Raw genomic sequence first — 21,098 nt, forward strand, 5'->3', positions numbered from 1 at the left:
AAGTTTGTGTTTACGAATCCTGGCTAATCTTTAGCTGTTTGCCTCTCCATTAGTATTTTGTGAGGTGTTGCCACACAGGGTTATTTCAGGTCTTTAGTAGTGGTCTCCTAAAAGGGTTCTCACAGCTCTCCAGAGATGCCAGGCTGTTATGACCACCGGCCATGGGTCCCAGCTACTTCTTTCTTGAGAGAGTACTCTTCTCCCTGGGCACATTTGTCCTCTGTCAGAAAAGCATTTCTCCATGGCCGCAGTGGTGAGGCTGGACGAGAGAGTCTCCAAGAGACTAGAACAGTTCATTCGGCTTCCCAGCCTCTGATGGGTGGCTTTGATCTGGGGAGGCAGCCTGCCCTGTGTCCCAGCCCCAGGGTCTTTTGGAGATCCAGAGATCCAGAGAAGTATCTTCAAGGCCAGAGGTGGGGCTAGAGAGTCTCCAAGAGGCTGGAACAAGCAGTGTCGAGAGCTTCCTCGGCAGCCAGCTTTCCCTTTTCTGCAGAGTAGCCCCACCAGTGCTCACGGGCTCCCCAGAACCTCCTGGATGGTTAACAAGATGACAACGGCCCAATTAGTCCAGAAGTTTCCAAAAGAGTTGTCCTTAGTGTGGAATGCTCTTAAGTTCCACCAGGCAGAACACCCAGCCTGAAACACCCTGGGAGACTTGTCAAACCACAGCATCCTACTGTGCAGAGCCTTGGGAGGAGACAAAAATTCTGAATGTTGGCAGGTAGGTAGGTAGACGCATTAGGATCTGGTTGGGGGTGGGGGACAGAGGACAAATTGGAAAAAACTCCCTAGATGATTCTGATGAGCTTCTCTCACCCTGTAGGGAGTTAGATTTAGCAAAGAAAAAGGCCACCCAGTTAAATTTGACTTTCAGATAAACAACAGATACTTTTTAGCATAAGTATGTCCTATGTGATATTGGGGACATACACTAAAAAATTTTCTTGTTTATCTGAAAGTCAAATCTGACTGGACATCATGTATTTCATGTGGCAACTCTCCCATCCTCTCCACCCTCAGACAGGAAAGTGACATTTTTCCAATTCCATTCTTAAAAAAAACGTACACTCACTGTCAAACACATAGAGAAATATGAAAAATAAAATTAAAAGTAGTCATAATTTTACTATCCAGAGTTGTTAACCAATGTTAACGTGTTATTTTTTTGGTTTATTAAATACGTATACACACACACACACACACACACACACAATCTGTGTATGTGATTTGTTGTCAGTCAAATAGTTATAAAATTTGGATTATACCAAACATCCCAATATTCAGTTTTTTTTTCCAATATTCGGTTTTATATTATGTTTTTTATCTACAACATTATATGTATGTATATATACATATATGCATACATGTACATGCACATACATATGTATATATACATATATGTATATATACATATGTGTTTTATTTCACAGTACCTGGCATACAGTAGATGCTCAGTAACTATTGAAACAGATGGTCTGTTTTTTAGGGATTTATATTCCATCCAATTCCAGAAAGTTTTGAAATTGTGTACAAAGCTACATATATTATTAAAACACAAATATAAATGAGCAAATCAGAGGAAGGGATTATAAAGTCAGGGTTAAAGTCAGTGGTTAAAAATCCTTAATGAGTAGTTTTGAACAGAGGTGAATTACAAAGTCTTCTAACAGCCAGTGAAAAGAGAGCAAAGGTCAGTTGCTAGATTCACAGAAACAAAATTAAGAACAGCAACAAGAAGCCAGTGGCTCGGGAAAAGGCTAGCTCTTTCTAGTATTGAGTCTAAGACATTTTTTATGGGTCTTCATAAAAAGATTTTCCGTGAGACAGTGTATAACAACATTCCTACGAGAATACAGTTGTGAGTTACAAATGACCATTTTTTGAAACACCCTGGGAGCATTCTCCAGGCATATCTGAGCATAATTCCATCAAGGTGACCGGGCTGGGGGCAGGGAGGGAGACACAGCACGCCATTCTGATCCACAGCTTGTTACGGACCACCATGTAGGACAGTAGAGAGACTGAGAGCGACGTGGAGGATGGAGCCGGCCAGGACACCAGTGTTTGACTTTGGTGGGGCCAGGTACATGCATGCGTTTGCACATCTTTGGAAAGGAAAGGAATAACTCAGAATGCAGGCGAAACCTCCCTCTTACACCTGCATTGGGCCATCTTCTGCCCTCCTGGAGCAAAATGTTGGGAAGTGGGGAAGGCCTCTACAGAGGAGGGATTTGTGGAGGGGGGAATCTTCAGGAAGTGCTATACTAAACACCTCATATTTCAACTCTGTGAAGAAAGCACCTCCTGGCAGACGACTCACGAAGTGTGTACAGTTAGTGATGGGGTCATCTTGGGCCTGCATGAGCTCCATCAGGGCACTCCATTTCCTGGGCCATAAAAGCATGCTCCTGACTGACGGCTGACATACGAGGTGACAGGCAAGGAAATGGTTTCCTTTGGCTGCATGTATGTGTCTCCCAATTTACAGCTCCCCTGGAATTAGCAAGGGCAGATGACGTCACTGCTATTGCATATAGACCCCCAGTGGCTTCTTCATGGAGGAGAACACTTGATTTGGAAGAGAAAATCATGGTGAATTCAAAACAGAAAAGTAACATTTCTTTTTAAAATATTGTTACTTTTAAATGAATTGTAAGCATGGTTTAAATTCACTGGATTTTCTACCCAGATCTGTGTGTCCAGGTATAACCCATGTTATGCTCTGATACTGTCAAGTACTTGAGAGTTTTATCTTTTGCCAAGTGCATTGTCTTGTTGGATCCTAACACTGGTTGTATAGATGGGAAAATGGGGGCTTGGTGAAGGTTAAGTGACTTCTCCAAAGCCACATAAGGTGGGTCCTAATCGCCAGTTTCCCAACTCCTAGATGAGAGCTCTTTCCATGAGATAATGTCATGGAGTACTTGATACCAGCAACAGGCACCAGTAATTATCCATTTCCCCACCTCTTCTCACCTTCCTCTTCTCTTTTATACTGAAGGGATACTCTTAGACTGCGTGCTAAGAGCGTAGCTGCTTTCATGGTCTTACCTGTTATTTCCACTTTGGTCAGATGTCTGCTTTTCCACGAGTCCCAACTGGAAATGCTCCAAACACGTGTGCTTCATAAAATGTCAAGGAAGGTTGTTGAGGCTCAAGTGTACAAGGTTGGTGTTAAAATCCCCTCCTAGCCTTCTGACCCACACTTGTCACTCACTCTCTGCCCCCAGACCTGTCACCATGTCCCTCTTTTCCAGTCAGCATTACCAACACCACCAAGGGTTTTTGTAAGTGCTCACATCTGAACTGAGGTACTGGGAGAAATAGCAGTGGCACAGGCAGTACATTCTGGTGAGGAGTATGAGGCAAGGAAGATACCCACACATTCTCAGACAATAAGGTCAAGAAAATACTAAATTCTATGGATGAGAACAAGGGGTGGTGGTGGTGGTGGAATTTATTAACATGATTATAGTGCTGGATTTAAACTGTTTTCAGCTTAGATTGGAAAGTCAATAACCATTCACTGTTTGGGGTGCTTTCTATGTAATCAGGCTCCTTTCATTAGGCATGTAATTTAGTAATTATTTCAGGTTTAGGAATACATTCTGACTTCAAATTACGTACGTATTAGTTTTAGGTGCTATTGCGGGGGAGGGGGATAGATGGTCGGGGGAGGGCAAAGCCACAATCTCAAGCAATGCTGACCCTAAAGACATTATTCTCTAAGCAAATGTCCCCTGAAGGTCCATCTGTTGAATAAACAGACCTAGCTCAGGGAGGCTTGCCTGGTGCTACAAAGGACTATGGAGGACACATATTTATAGCTATTTTTAAAAAAATGCATAAGAACACAAATATTGTGGGGACAAAGCCACAAAAAGCAGTTTCCAGGCTCTTGGCCTCACATAGAAAGCCCCAAAAAGCAGTTTCCAGGCTCTCGGCCTCACATAGAAAGGTGCTGGCTCGGGTAGTAAATGGCCATCGACTGTGATCAGATGGCCATCAGCTGTGGCTAGTTGGCCATCAGCTGTAACCCGTAAGCCATTGGCCACTAATATAACTGCTGTGGCTACGCTAGCAGAGAAGAAATGGGGGCTAGCAAGAGCGGATTGCAGAGAGGTGGATGCCGCCGGCGAGAATATAGCGGTATGACTCCCCTACTTATGGCTCCGTGGGTGTTCCTTTTCGGCCTCACCGTGTCCTGCGTTCTTACGTGGGGAGCGGGACCACAGACCCTGCAGGCCGCCCGGCACGACAAATATCTATAGAAGACTCAAGGTGAACAGGATGGGGACCTAAATGCAAATTGAATAGTGCCTCAAGTATGGAAAAAGAGACTAAGATTGTTCCAAAGGATTTCACCATCAAGGGTTGAAACAGAGAAGATTTCTCCTTCCAGTAACCAGAAAACTCTAATAACCAGAAAACTATTAACCAGATTGGGCCATTCCCTGATTCTTAAGTATTTATTTATTTGCAGCATCTGATCCCTAAGTCTCCTAGTCAGCAAATTCCCCAACTATGATTACCTCCAACGTATGAGCTCATTTCTCTGCCTTTACTCCCAAATAGTCGACATCGATTTGCAACGTTAATGAAGTAAGTACCCAACTATCCTTGTTCATGAGCTATTACCTCGGTATTGATTGTAGCCTTAATTGACAATTACTTGAATGGGTCGGGCTACACTGAGCTTTTATTAATTTTCCGTTGTGATGTTCATTACTAACCTTCATTGCAATTGTGTAACAATGTAAACTCCCCACTGTGGCTAACTGAACTGGCAAATTCCACTGGCCATTCCCCAAACCTGTTTATCCTGGAAAATAAAGAATTTGGCATTGTTAAATTTGATATCAGGAGTCTAGGCCTCGATTCTGTGGGAAGAGAATTGTGACTTTGGATGTGACCATAAACAGAATTTGCTAAATTAGTTTCCTTCACTGTTATATCAGAGGACATGTGTTATCCATAGACTTGATTTGCCCCCTCCCTGTGCTGCTTAGGGAAACAGTAACTCCCTGCTACTGTAAAATTATATTCGTTCTTTTATCTCCCTTTTGTGGTGGTGGTTGTTAAATTAGGGGTGGGGAAGGTGCAGGGAATTAGAGGAGATTAGGCGGTTTCAGAAATTTTCATTTCCTTCAGCTGAGCCCTGTAAATAGATTTTTTTTTTGCCACTCTCACAAAGAAAATCTCTGATTTCAAACCTTCTTAAAATAATCAGCAAAATATACTAACTATCAAGATCCTGTTGGAAATGAAAGTCAGAGCATCATCACGAGGGAGCTATTAGGAAAAGGAACGGCTTGCTTCCCGTACACATTTAGGTATAATTTCTCCCAGAGACACATTTGGATATCACTTCCTTCTCACAGCTAGACCTCAGAAATCAGAATCAACTCCGGCCTTTGCTTCTTCGAGACTCACACTGGCCTCCCTTCAGCACTCTAATATGCCATTGACTGTCTCTGACCATGTTGGGATTGTAAACGTGCATGTTAGGCTGAATTACAACACACTAGGAAAATGGGAAAATGTAATTGTAGGGGTCATTTTTTTTCTGGTCTGTGGTTGGGACCAGTTGAATTTGGGGCATATGATGAGAGAAGATGTAGGGAAGAAAAAGCACTTTTCCTTCACCCTCTTAGGTTCAGTAATTAAGACCTGCAGATCAAACTAATAAAGGACAGATTAATAGGAAAAAATACATACATATTAAGTCTCAATTTTATGTGCATAGAGGCTTCACAGACAAGAAGTCAATCCCCCAGGACGCAGTTAGACTTGGAAACTTATACACTATTTTAACAAAGCGCAATAGATTCTGGAGAAGTGACTAGACAAAGGAAAGAGGGGTTTTGGCTTCAAAGGATAATAAATAATTGTGGGAAGGTAAATATACTCCTATAAGGGAAACTAATGGTAGAGAAGGGTAATTTAGTAAGGTTTGTTTATTCATACCCATCTCAGTGCTGTCTCTATCTCTAGTGATAAGGACTGTTCTTTCCTTCCTGGTATGGGAGAAGGAGAATTCTTTCACAAAGGAAAATTTATGCTCTGCTCTTACAAGACTGGGGGAAGAGCGTTCCATTTCTCAATTGCCCTCAGCTCAAAATAATCATTATACCAAAGTGGTATATTTTGGGGTGGCATATTCTGATCCCCTTCAAAGGTGATTCAGAAACTTGATATATGATATCTGAGCCAGAGCAATGAATGTAATGTGATATGAATTTGATTAGAGTTGGAATTCATCTTATTATGAGCTAATAAAGTGAAGCCACTCTTGTGTTTTTCTGGGAGAATAACTGGTGCAGCATAAAGGGAAGGGAAGTAAACGGTTTATCCATAAGGAACTGCTGAATTCTTGGTCTTGCTGCTCTAGAAATATATCCAGTAAATATCCACAAAAATTTCAGAAAAAATATTGATTGGCATCCAACAAATTGAACTTTCAATTAATCAGCTGGTACAGTTTTTGTTTGTTTTGTTTTGGTGACTGTTATATACTCATGGGAAGTCAATGATAAGAAAACAGGCTCCAATTAGAAAGAATGTTTGAAAGAAAAAAATTAACAGAGATGAGTTTACTTTGAGAACAATCATCTCTGCCTCGTATGTAAGGCTATGCAGTGTGATGGGAAATGTCCTTCCCGAGGAATTCAAGTTCTTATGGCTGAATGTCTCTAGACCTCATTGTGAACGGAGGCATTTGGTCCATATAAACTCCAAGGGACTTTCTGTGCTCTGATGTGCCCCAATATTGTTCTTGAGACACTGAGTCACACAAAGGTAAAATAGTGGAAAAAGTACTATGCTGGGAGTGTTGCTTTGAGTTTTTCTTCCCCCAGGCAGTGTGACATTGGACATGTTATTTCATTTTCCTAGGCCTCAATTAACTCCTCTGTACCATGAGCCAGGCAACCTGTACCATCCCTTCCACTTCTAAGGTTCTTTAATTCAATGTGGTTTAAGTCATGGCTCCTGTTATGGTTACTTCTATGTGCAGACTTGGAGAGACTACAGTCCCGTTACTTACTCAAACATTAATCGGGGTTACTGTGAAAGTTCCTTTGCAGATATGATTAACATCTACAAGCAGATGATTTTAAGTAAAGGAGATTACCCTTAATAATGTGGGCAGGCTTGGTCCAATTTGTTGGAAGTTCTTGAAGGAGAAGAAAAAATTCTGCCTCAAGACTGAAGAATTAACTCCTCCCTGAAGTTTCCAGTTTGCCAGATTGACTTATAGGTTTTGGACTTGCCAACTCCCACAATCGTGTGAGCCCCATGTACACATTTATCTTATTGGTTCTGTTTCTCTGGAGAAGTCTCACTGATACAGCTCTCCAGATGAGATGGGAAATTTGTGGCCATCCAAGGAAGATGCACTGAAATTTCTTTTACTTTCTACAGTAAGAGAATAGGGATTAAAAACATAAAGCACAGGTTATCTCAGTAAGTATATACAGGCCACAAACTTTTTTTTTTCTTGGGCCTACACCGTTTGTTTGTCAACAACGTTTGACAAACAAATTAGTCAACAACGTTTAAAAATATGGATATATCACTTACAGTGTGAATTTCTCATTCTCTTAAATAATTGGAGATCTAGCAACCTGGGGCTTGTATTCCTGCAAAGAAATAATCAGCTTGAACTAAATCCTCAAATTGGGTTACTTGTCACCCCGGGGGCACACAAAGACTTTCCAAGGAGCATCAATTTCCAGACACTCAACTTCCATATGTTCTCATTTCTAAAGCTGATCTGCTCGGCAACCTGCTCACCTCCTGGGCCTTGCGTTCATCCTCTTTTTCTCACTCCTCTTTACAATCACCCTTTTCAAACTTTACAAAATGTGGTAGACACAAAGATACACTGCCCGGCTACCTCTTCAACACAGGTGAAGAGGTGTTGTGGTAGGTTGGGGTCATGACCCTCCAAAAATATGTCTATGCGGAACCTCAGGATGTTACCTTCTATGGAAGAAAGATCTTTGTAGATATAATTGAGGTAAGGCTCTTGAGATGAGATCATTCTGGATTAGTCCTAATCCAATGATGAATCTCCTTCTAAGAGACTGAAAAGTAGGAAACAGAGACACAGAGGGGAAGGCCACCTGGAGGAAGGGGCAGAGCTGCACCTACCAACCCGTGGACACATGGAACAGTCTCCCTCAGAGGCTCCAGACGGAACCAACCCTGTTGACACTTAGATTTTGGGCTTCTGGCATCCGGAACTATGAGAGAATACCTTTTGTTACTTGAAGCCAGCAGGTTTGTGGTCATCGGTTATGGCAGGCCTATACCACTAATTCACTGGCCCTCTGTGGAGAGCTGCTTCAGGGTCTGCCTCAGCTGCCGAGAGCCACCCTGCCTGAGGTCACCCCTTCCCAGGATAGCTCTAGTCTGGTGATGTAGCCTGTGGGGTGTAAAGACCTTCCATCTCAGCCCTGTCACCAAGACAGCTCTAATGGGTGGTATTCACTTCAGAGCTTCCTACTGGCCTGGCCCAGGCTGCGCCAATTCCTCCTCTGTCCAGGCTTACTTGGCTTCTGCCTCCTTTTCACAAGTGTTGATCCATAATAAACATCTTCCCGCCTCTCCCCTCCCCTCCCTCACAGTCTGTCTCAGTGTCTGCTTCCAGAAAACTCAACCTGCATGTAAAAAAAAATGCACACCTTTCACCCATTTCAAGCCTTATTCTGGTGGATTGCCTCAGAGCGTTACAACTTTCTGGGTGACAATATAACAATTCGAAATATTGATGTTGGTTTTGCTGTAACAAAAAGGTTCCTGTTTCCATTTCCTTATTTTTATAAACCAGGATTCTCAGCCTTTATTATCTATAAACACCAAATACAGGAACAGATTTGGTGTTGAACCCCATTTCATTCTCGCATCAAGTAAAAATCATCCATGTATAAATGAAGTAATTGAAAAGAATAAAACCCCATCTATCTAATATTGGTATGCACTTTAAATAAAATTTAATTTTATGTTTAATAACTATTCAAAATTTGTAAGTATATTTAGGTTGTTTTCACCAATATTTCCAGGAGAAAAAAAATTAATAATTATGACCTTATGCTCACAGAAGATAAACTTTCAATTTATATTTTTATTTATGTTTCAAAGAAGCATGAAAGTGTGATAAATAAAACACTTTAAATCAAACATTACATTTGAATGAAATTTTGTGGGGGAAAAGGAATTCAAATATGACTTCAACGACAAAAAGGAAGTACATTTTTTGCTTGTCAAATAAGAACTTGTGTATTTTTTTTATGATTAATGGTGGTTATCAAAGTGCTATGAAGTTTAAATTTTATTGGAGTGATGTAATTTTTTATTTTAAAACTCACTATTTACATCACTTTTACAGTACACATGCAATTATCTTTTTAAAATAACTACTAAGGTTATTATTAAAAAATTTAGACGTTTACCTAAAAATCTGATAAGGGGTACATGGTTTTCCAAAAAAATTTTTAGGAGGTTCATGAGAAGTGTTTGACTGCCCTCTGATTTGTGTTGCCTGCTGGCACCTGTAGGCATTTCAGTCTGTGACTCCTGCTTTAGCTACACAACTGAAGATCTCTAAGCTAAAGTGCCTGAGTTAATCCCCAGGGGCAGTTTGTGGGAGGAGTATCTCCCACAGATCTCTGAGGAACCAACAAATCTATAAGGGAGAAAGGGGCTGAAATATAGATGGGGTGTAGCTCTTTCTAATTCCCACCAAAGCTCTTTAAAAGCAAGGGCACAGGAGAAGGCCCTGATGGGCAACAGAGAGACGGACCTAAAAATTTCCCCAAAGGAATTTAAGAGAAGCTGCTCCTTCTGCACCCTCCACCCAACCCCCTCACCCCTCAGCTTCCTCTTTCCCTTCTCTACGAGATTTCATTCCATGCTAAGGAGAATGAGATATCTGAGGAGACTGTATTAACTTTGCACCATCGCTATTCCTTCCAAAATAATAACTGTAACTATAATAACAATTGTCATTTATTGCACACTTACTATGTGCCAGGTGGAAAAACGAATGGTCTTTTGAGAATCTCTTCATAAAAACCCTTTTAGGGACTGATTCTAAAAATCATCCAGAAGAGGCATAAGAAAGCAAGAAAATTTTGGAGAAAAATTATAACAAACAATAACAGCCAAGATGACTTAAAAGGCAATTTTTTAAGTCATGTATAGAAATTTATGAAATCCTCACAATCACCATGTATCGTCCTAATTTTAAAGATGGGGAAACTGAGGAATAGAGATTAAGCAATTTATCTCAGTGCTAGTAAGTGATAACATGTGGACTGGTTGCAGAATCTCTGCTCTCATTTACAATGTTGTATGTATGCCCTTAACCACTGTGCCATGACATAGCAAGACGTTTTTATAAAACAATAGTAATTAAACCAATATGGTGCCATTTCATCATAGAGTAAGGAAATAGAATGGAGATCAGAATCAGACCCATATATAGAAAATTAACATATGATAATTAGGCATTTCAAATCAGTAGGCAAAAATGAAAATAAATTTCTACTTCACACCTAAACCAAATTATATTCCAGATGGATCAAATGTATAGAAATGTAAATGCATCAAAGTTTTTAAGTTCTAAGAGAAAAAAAAATTGGAATATTTTTATAATTTTGGCATTTCCTTCAAGCAAACGAAGCCCAGTATCTCTATTAAAAAAAAAAAAATTGTACTTTTAGCTACACATATAGTAAAAACTTCTATATGAAAGAAAATACACTATAACCTAAGTGGGAAGAAAAACAATTTTCTGAGAAAATATTGCAAATACATAATAAACAAAGAGAAACCATCGTGTATAAAGAGCTTCTATAAATCAACAAGAAAAAAACCAAACTACCCATTAGAGCAACACAAACATGAATACACGGAAAAACAAATGCAAATGGCCAGTAAACATAGAAATAGCTGCACAATCACATCAAAAGCCAAATATAGGCAAAATTTTAAAATATGGGGTATCATTTTAAAAGAAAAATATTAGCAAATATTAAAATGTTTGAAAATACAGTAGGTAGAAAACGCTAAGATCCTGTAGGAAGTATAAATGACAAGCCTATTGGAAAGAATATTGGTAGTAACTATTTCAACAGAAAATGCACATTCCCTTTGTCCTAGTAATTGTAGGGGTAAATTATCATGTCTCCAATGTTCAAAAACACAGAATGATTCCACACTTCCCTCCTGGGTCAAGTTCCTGGGTCAAGTCTCAGCCTGGTTTGCAAGGCCCTCCATAATCTGTGGCCACCTATACATTCACTGCTACTCCGCTCACAACAGCTTGTCACCCCATGTCTGACAGATCCCAAGTAGCACCGCCATCCTCCATGTCTTTCTTCATGCTGTTTCATGTTTTCAAAGGGCCCTCCCTCCTCGCTTCTACCTCTCTCCAACTTGTTTCAAGGTTAAGCCCAAACTCCATCTTCTTCATGAAGCCAGGTACTTAGCACAATGCAATACCAAGTAAGGGCTTTACTTTACTATTAACCCTCAAGCATCTACTCTCTCAAGGTGATTCCCTAATTCTTTTGGATGTGTTTTCTTTACAATGATGTTGAAAGTTTCTTGAAGACAAGAAATACTTTGAGCTTTCCGTAAAAAGGCAGTACAGTTTACGGGGTTTTAATATCAGACAGACCTGGGTTGAAACTTGATCTGCCGTTTTTTTTTTTTTTTTACCTATGTTTCAAGTTATTTTACCTGTACGTTTATAATACATGTAATTAATGTTACTATAACGATTATGGTTGCTTACCTGCTCTCTGCATCATACTTGCCCCATCCCATCAATGCCAAAATAGAAATAAGCCTATGTAATGTGGTCAGCACTCTTCTTGCAAGTTGATTAGCTAGAGGTCCAAATTGTCAAGTGTTCTAGATACATGTAAAAAAATAAATAAAAAAAGTAAAAAGAAAATGGACCACTTTCTTATACAACATACAAAAATAAACTCAAAATGGATTAAAGACTTAAATGTAGGAGCTATAACCATAAAACTTCTAGAAGCAAACAAAAGTCAGTAACTTTTTGACATCAGACTTACCAATATCTTTTTGGATATGTCTCCCTGGCCAAGGGCAACAAAAACAAAATAAACAAATGGAACTACATCAAGCTAAAAAGGCTTTGTACTGCAAAGGAAACAAGAAAACGAAAGACAACCTACTGAATGGAGTAAGATATTCACAAATGATACATCTAATGAGAGGTTAATATCAAAAATATATAAGGAACACAATATAGCTTAACACCAAGAAAACAAACAATCCAATTTAAAAATGGTAGAGGACCTGAATAGTATTTCCAGAGGACATACCCATGGCCAACAGACATATGAAAAGATGCTCAACATCACTAATCATCAGGGAAATGCAAATTAAAACCACAATGAGATACTACCTCACACCTGTCAGAATGGCCATCCTCAATATTCAACAAACAACAAGTGCTGGTGAGGATGTGGAGAAAGGGAACCCTTGTGCACTTGTTGGTGGGATTGAAAATTGGTGCAGTCACTATGGAAAACAATATAGATATTCTTCAAAAAAATTAAAAATATACCTGCTAGTGACCTAGCAATACCACTTCTGGGTATTTATCCGAAGAAAACAAAAACACCAATTTGAAAAGACATACACTCGACGAAATAAAGAGGCAACCAACCGAATGGGAGAAGATTTTTAAAGACATGCACCTCTATGTTCATTGCACCATTATTTACAATAGCTAAGACATGGAGATATGGATGCAACTTAGGTGTCCATTGATAGGTGAATGGATAAAAAAATTATATATAATGGAATATTACGCAGCAATAAAAAAAGAATGAAATCTTGCCTTTTGCAACAGAGATGGGTCGAGAGGGTATTTTGCTAAGTAAGATAAGTCAGAGAAAGACAAATATCATATGATTTAACTTATATGTGGAATCTAAAAAGAATGAAGAAACAAAACAGAAACAGCCCCATAGGTACAGAGAACAAGGGATGGTCGCCAAAGGGAAGGGCAAAAAGAAAAAAGAATTTAAATTAAAAATAAAATTGCCATGTGTCCTCTCACATAAACTCTGTCACACACTGTGTGTCTGCATATGTGTGTGTTTTCTCCCTCATTTGTTCACTCACGCATTTATCTAAGAAGAAATCTTTTTAGTTTGCTTTTAAGCAGGCTAGTAAATATTCTTAGTTTCGAACTAGCCAAAGAATCAATCTTGACTCAGTTGCTAAGAAACTCTGTCTTTGGAGCAGAAGTTAAGTATCAATTTCCTCATGCTTTAAAGAACATATATTTAACTAAATGACTTCCTCAGAAATATTGATTCATTCCAAAAGCATTTAAATACTATGGAAAACAAGTGGAGTTTTATGTGGAAGCTGCATCTTGACAGTGAAGTAGACATGAGTTTAAGAAAAACATATTTACACATATAATCCCCATCTTGTTCTGAGAGAAAATAGACTTTAATGTAGTAATAGGACTATTTATATAATGAACTCTCATGGGCTATTGCATAAATAATGGTTCCCAAACTGTAGGAATGTTTTAATGTGAAACTGCCTTTGTGAACTTTCATAAGAATTTGGTTTTGTGATTATATCAAAGGCTGAATTTATATGAGCAAATGAAGCTTTGTGAAGACATGAAGACATTTTCTAATGGAAGCATCATAATTAGAAGCACATTTTCTCAAAAGATGTGTTTTCTCAAAAAATGCTGTGCCTCTTCACAGTGCTAATGTCTTGCAAAGGATTCTCTTGGTCAGCAACTGGCTTCACAAGCATTCTCGGACCTCAGTGAGCCCTGCTCCAGGGAGGGATGCCAGCCAGCCTGTGAGATGTTTCTGCAAGAACTTTTGGCTGCCTTAACTGCCTAAAGCAAATGTTTGTTTGCTGCGGTACGTGAATCAAATGCTTTTGTGTGAAAACACTTGCTAGAGAAACAAATGTTTGTTTTGGTAATCGACATTTGGACTGTTGGAACATTACCACTTAAGATATTGGTTTGAGAAATATACATTTAATTTGGAAAGCACCAGTTAGGATCAAGCATGTGACACAAATCTAGGCTGTTAGGAAATCAGGTTGAAATTGGACCCAAATTTTTCACTTCCCCTTGTCAGATCTGACTAGGAAAGCGGTGCCTTGTTTTTTTACATGTTGCTGTATGTTACTGAGCAACAACATAAAAGGAAAAAGGGATTTACTTCCTTCTAGAAGTGTATGACTTATAAATTATCAAAGATGGCAGCAAGAGTGTATTTATCTAGTATTAATATTTAAATGCCATTTTCCTATTGCAGGTACCACATGCTCCATATTAATCTTTTAGATTAGACTTAGTACAAATTGATGTTTCCTAAGTGGAAGATTTCTCCTTACAGTTCACTTTTGATTATCCATGATAACTGGCAGGAGGAAAGGTACAAATACTCAAAAACAGCAGGTGATACAGAAATAAGCTTTGGCTTCAGAGAGTATTAAATTTTTTAGTAGCAGAAACTAATTACATTTTTAAGGGAGAGAGATATTCAGAAGGAAGCTTGAGGGACAAGAGGGTCATTTTTATTTTAAATATATTATATTTGATCATAGATAATCCATAAATAGAAAGTCAGACTATAGTATACTGAGGTGGAGCCTGAAAACCACAGCAAAAAGTTTTTTTAATTAAATATCTTATCTCTTTCCTGTACATTTTATTTTTTATTTTATTTTATTTATTTATTTTTGACATGTCTGAGACCAAGCGTCCCTGGCTGCTACAGGAGTATAACAGACAGGTATAGGTAAGAAACAACTTAATTTTGAGCAGGGGAACAACAACACAGCACTTAACAGCTATATTGTAGTCTGAATCCTGCTTTTCCTGTACATTTTAAAGCATATTTTCAGTTCTGATGAAAGTCAGGAGTATATATATATATATATATATATATATATATATATATATATATATATATATATGAATGCATTTGATTTTTTAACCACTATGTTTGAGTTTTTCTCTTTTGTGAAAATAAACCGCAGGATTCAGATTCATCTGAAAATTTATGAGCTGAAACCTATAATCAAGTCATTATGTACTTAATAATAAAATAAAATTATAGCCCAAATTCTTTGCTGCTGGCCTTAGTCCTATGTGATTTTTAGCTTTAAAAAAATCATGTTTCAAAGTAGACAAGGAAGCCAGTATCAGTTCAAAATAGCCAAATAGAAAGATTATTCGTTAGAATGTCAAGAAAAATGACTTTGCATCCTGAATTCACCCATTGCTGTTTCCAGTTGTAAATTTCATTCCACTGTTGAGAAAGATAAGTGATATAATTCATGTATATTTGAAGTACTTCGAGCTCCCCAGAACTTAATAATTCAAAGTATTACAGTAAATTCCCATTTATTCTGAATCCAAACTACCAGAAAGCTGAAATAATGAGAATTTTTTGTGCAATTTATAAAATGGTAATGTCCCTGGAGCATTAAAAGATTCTAAATTCTTTTGAGTAGTGACAGAAAGACTAAATTTTGTTCAGCATAATTTTCTGGTAAGAATGTTTGATAGAGTTCTAATTCTCTGAAGATAGTAATTAATCCATGTGTAGCCTATGGTAATTCTTTTTAACTTCAATATAGAAATAGTATCTTTGCATTTCCAGGAAACTTTGGCTTTGTATTTCTAGCCTAATCACACCCTAAAATGTACAGCACATCAGAAATTTTACAAGTTTGATAACGAATCACATGTGTCCTACTTTATTAACTATAAATGATTCATGTGGTTTCAAATAAGAAACACCCACGCAAGCTAACTAGAGAAAAGATATTATTTATTACTATGATACTGGGCTCTTTCATAGAACCCAAGCCTGTGCTCAGGCACAAACTGGACCCAAGAACTGGAGGTTTGTGGGAATTTATATTTTCTCTCTGCCTTTCATTTCTACTTCTCTTTGTATATTGGCTTCATTCTCTTCTCAGTCTGCAAACCAATAGCTGCTCTTAGTCCCTTCAGGAAGTGGAAAGTGGGCCCTATGTGGTGATTGACAGTGGATCAGGCATTGGAGAGATACCAAGACTCTCTTGGCCTCAGCTGGATTGTAAGAGGAAAACAAGATAGGCCTGCGGGAGTCAGGCATCCACTCAGTGTCTCCACCTCCCAACCTCTCTATTCCCCAACACTCGCATGGGGAGGAGGAGACACACATAGCCTAGGTAAATAATCAAGCCCCGTAAATAGAAGAAGGGGCAATTATCAGAGAAACAGACTCAGTGTGAGATGGAAGATCTACACCAACATTTCTCAAATTTGTTAGTGTCAGAATTCCTTTATAGTCTTAAAAATTACTGAGGACCTTAAAAGAGGGTTTATGTGTATTATAGATATCAATATTTATCCTATTACAAATTAAAACAGAAATTTAAATATTTAATGTTTAATTCATTTTAAAAATAACAAATCCATTATATGTTAACACGGATAACATTTTATTAAAAATAACTATATTTTCCAAAATAAAAAGAAATTTGTAAGAAAAGTACCATTTTTTACATTTTTGCAAATCTCAAGTCTGGCTTGGTAAAAAACAGCCTGATTCTCATATCTGCTTTTGCATTTAATCTGTTATGATATGTTATTTTGGCTGAAGTATATGTAGAAAACTGGCCTCACATAGATATATATTTGTGAAAGGCTACAAATATTGAAATTTGTAGCCTTTTCATATAATTGTAGCTATTCTTTTTTGATAACACACCAAACCTGACAAGAAATAGTTACAATCTAGAATCTGAAATCACACCAAAGAAAATTTTATACTCTGTTACCATTGGTTTATCTTGCACTTTTACCCATGTGTGATTTTGCAATATCATGCATTGGTCATTTGGAGAATGCTGGTTGACTGAGTTCTGTAGATTTTTCCAAATGTTGATGCATTTCATTATATGATACACAAAAATTACATTTTCTAATATCACACCAATCTCATCAGAAAAGTTTTTAAGTATTAGGAAGCCATTACAGTCATGGTGAATAGATAAAAGTTTTACAAAATTCTAATTTTCACTTGAAAGCTTAAATTTTAGCATTGGCAACAAATACTGTCAATTGCATGACTGGTAGTGACAGGCTGACTTCATTTATTTTTGAGAAAATGTCTGCCAAATAACCAGGTCTAAATAACCATCATATATCTATCAGTTGTTCTTTTAAATAAAAATTTTTCATTAAAAAGCAAAAACAAAAAACATAAAACAGAGGCTAGTTGCATTCACAACTCAAGCAACCACACAGTGCTTTTTTTGGACACAACCATCATACTTTGGTACGCAGTGCTTTTATACATATTTCCTATGTCATCAGATAAAATATTAAAAACATATAATTAAGGGTCAATCTCGGTATACAGTGCTTTATACATACTTCCTATTTCATCAGACAGAATATTAAAAACATCTATAAGTAAGGGTCAATGTTTAATAAAATTGATAATTTTTAATTGATCCATCAAGGACATTAAACAAAACTGTGTTATTTTTTCTCCACATGGCAGCGGTTAAGCATATACCGACTATTAGTATAGCCTTGTGTTACTGCTAAGACACCAGCTGTTTTACTCATTACTGCTTTTTTAACATCAGTGCAAATGTCAACATAGTGAAGGCAAATTATCTTTTTCGTGTTATTATGAAAATAATTCTACCTTCTCATATTGCTGAAAGGGTCTCATATTGCTGAAAGCGTCCCCACTATCACTATTGCTCGGGATCTGTGGACCACACTTAGATAACCACTGTTATACACCAACCTGCTACACACACATTCATATTAGCTAAAATCATTGAGCAAGCAAATATTGTTCTTTTAGTATAATATCTTCTTGGCAACAAGAAAATGTATATCCATATTATGTAGGAAAATATAACACTTATAAAAATTACAAACAAATTAGAACTTTTTAGTAATCAGTCCTGGGGAGAATTTTAAAGCTCAGACTGGTAAAGTTGGTAAAGAACCTCAGATATGATGGAGTTCAACATAACATCCAGTGGAAGAAATATTTAAAACAATAAATGATGTGGTTTCTGTTTGATGAATACTTTGCAGGAACTGAGAGGGCCATACATGGAGCCATGTGGCATGGCAATTTTCCAGATCACATAAAATTAAAAATACAAGGAAATCCTTAATGCTTCAAGTTACCACAAACAGGTTTGTGAGTTAAAATAACAATAAAAACAATAACACAAAACTAAATTTCAAAGGAGGTAGTTACCACATAGAGTATTGATTTGAGATCACCACTGTGAATTTACTAAGACTCATAGATCCGGGGCTACAGAAAAAATGATTTAATCCAGACTCAACAATTTACTAGCTGTGTAACCTTGACCAAGTGTCACTGAAACTCTTAGGCCCGTTTTCATGTGTGGAAAATGGGAGCAACAGTTTGTACCTCGTAGTTTTGTTGTATTATGTGAGCAAATGTATTTAAAATAATGAACAGTACCTGGCACATAGTAGATATTCAAAATGTTATTTCTGTAAAAATTTTTAAGAGGAAGGCAATGATAATGCAGAGAAATCCCATTGCTTATCTTACAAGATGGTATTTACTATACACTCTAAGGAGATGACTGAAACAAGTTATAGCTAGTAAGCCAACAAAGGTGATAAAATATAATAATAATAATAATAATAATAATAATAATAGTACTCAGTTAATCTAAAAGAATGTGAAAAAAGAGGAAGAGAAAACAAGGAACTGATGGAATCAACAGAAAACAAATAGCAAAATGATTTATTTAAACTTTATCGCATTAATAATCACATTAAATGTAAATGATCTAAATAAACAGCCCAATTAAAAAGCAGAGATTGTCAGATTAGATTATAAAGCAAGGCCTTAACTAAATAATGCCTACAAGAAACTTGCATTAAATACAAAGAACAAATAGGGTTAAATGGAAAAGAATATAAAAGACTGAAAAGAGATGTACCAAGCTAACATTAATCAAAGGAAAGCCAGAGTGACTATATTAATATCAAATGAAGTCGATTTCAGAGCAAAGATAGTGATAGGCAGTAAGAAGATGATTTCACAAAGACAAAGAGATCAGTTCATTAGGAAGATATGAAAATCCTAAACTTTTATGAACCTAATAACAGATGTTCGAAACACATGAGTAAAGCCTGATAAAACTGCAAGGAGAAATAAATAAATCCACAATTATACTTAGGGATTTCAATAAATCTTTTCTCATAATTGATTAAACAGGTAGATTAAAAAATCTGTACATATACAGAAGATTTGAACAATATAATCAACCAACTGAACTTAATTAACATTTATAGAACACATGACAAAATGACAGTAGAATGGACATTCTTTTCAAGTGCACATACATGGGACACTTACGAAGAGAGATGTTCTGGGCAATAAAACAAATCTTAACATATTTAAAAGAATTCAAGCTATTTAAAGTATGTTCTCTGACACAGGGTATTAAATCAGAAATCAGTATCAGAAATATTTAGAAAATAGATATTTAGAAAATATGTAGAAAATATCCAAATGTTTGGAAATTAAATAACACTCTTCCAAATCACCTATAATCAAAGAAGGAATAAAAGGGAAAATTTAAAAGTATTTTAAGTTGAATGAAATGACAACACAGCATATCAAAATTGCTGTATAAGATGTTGCTAAAGCCATGCTTGAAGGGGAATTCATACACTAAATGCCTATAGTAGAAAAAAAGAGCAGTCTCAAATTAGTGACCTCAGCTTCCACCTTAAGAAACTAGAAAATAAAAGTGAATAAAACTCAACATAAGCAGAAGAAAAATAATAGAGAATTTAGTGGAAATCAATGATCTCGAAAACAAAGAAGCAATAAATAAATTCAATAAAATAAAAGCTAATTTCTTGAGATCAATAAAATTAATAGCCAGACTGATCAGGAAAAAAATAAGAGAAGAAGCAAACTATCAATATCAGGACTAAGAGAAATGACACCACTACGGAATCTACAGATTAATATAAAGAAATATTATAAACAATATTATGGCAATAAATTTGACAACCTAGATGAAATGCATAAATTCTTTGAACTAGAAAAGCTCTCTCAAGAAAAAACAGGTAACCTGAATAGATCTATATCTATTAAAAGAACTAAATTTTTCAAAAGAACTTTTTAAAAAAATTAAAAATCCAAACCCAGATATCTTTATAGGTGAATTTTACAAAACTTTTAAGAAAGAAATAATACAAATTGTATGCAAGTTCTTCCAGAAAATCAAAGAGGATGAAATACTTCCCAATTCATTCTTTTGGGTCCCAAATTAATCTGTACATTAACTGTAATCCCAATTAAAATGCCAGCAGAATTTTGTAGAAATTCACAAGCTGATCCTAAAATTCATATGGAAACGCAAAGGATCTCGAAACAACTTTGTAAAGGAATAAAGTTGTAGGACTACCCACCTGATTTCAAGACTTATTATAAAGCTGGAATAATCAAGGGATAAAAATGGGACTCATTTTTCATCAGACTACTTTCGGTGCTGTTTGAAAATTTTATCATGTGCCTGTGTTTTATCTTTCAAAAGACAACCTTTATCTTAAAAGATTATTTGGTATATTAAAAGGTTGATTTCATATCTCAAACAGAAAGCTTGAAGACAATGTCTGTGAAACTGGTTTTCCTGAGATGCAGAGAGGAGCGGCCACTGTGCCTGGCCAGCCTGGAAAGTTGGCTCTGCATGCATCACAGCTCTAATTCCTCTTCTCACTGCCACAGTTAGGGTCCATATCCTATTCTTGCACAGCACAAGAAAGAAACACGAATCCAAAGTAATGTTAATTCATTATGTTCTCTCTGTCTTTCATTTCTTTACTTGTCCATTCAACAGGTGTTTACTCAGCACCTACCTTGTTCAGTAGGTGCTGTACCTCCAGTTGACCGCTGGAGGTACAGCGGTCAACAAAACCGATAAAGATCCTCAATGGAGCTTACCTTCTAGTATGGGAATGTTTCATGCAGCTATTGCTG

Source organism: Rhinolophus hipposideros (assembly GCF_964194185.1).
Source record: "Rhinolophus hipposideros genome assembly, chromosome: 15".
Lineage (NCBI taxonomy): Eukaryota > Metazoa > Chordata > Mammalia > Chiroptera > Rhinolophidae > Rhinolophus > Rhinolophus hipposideros.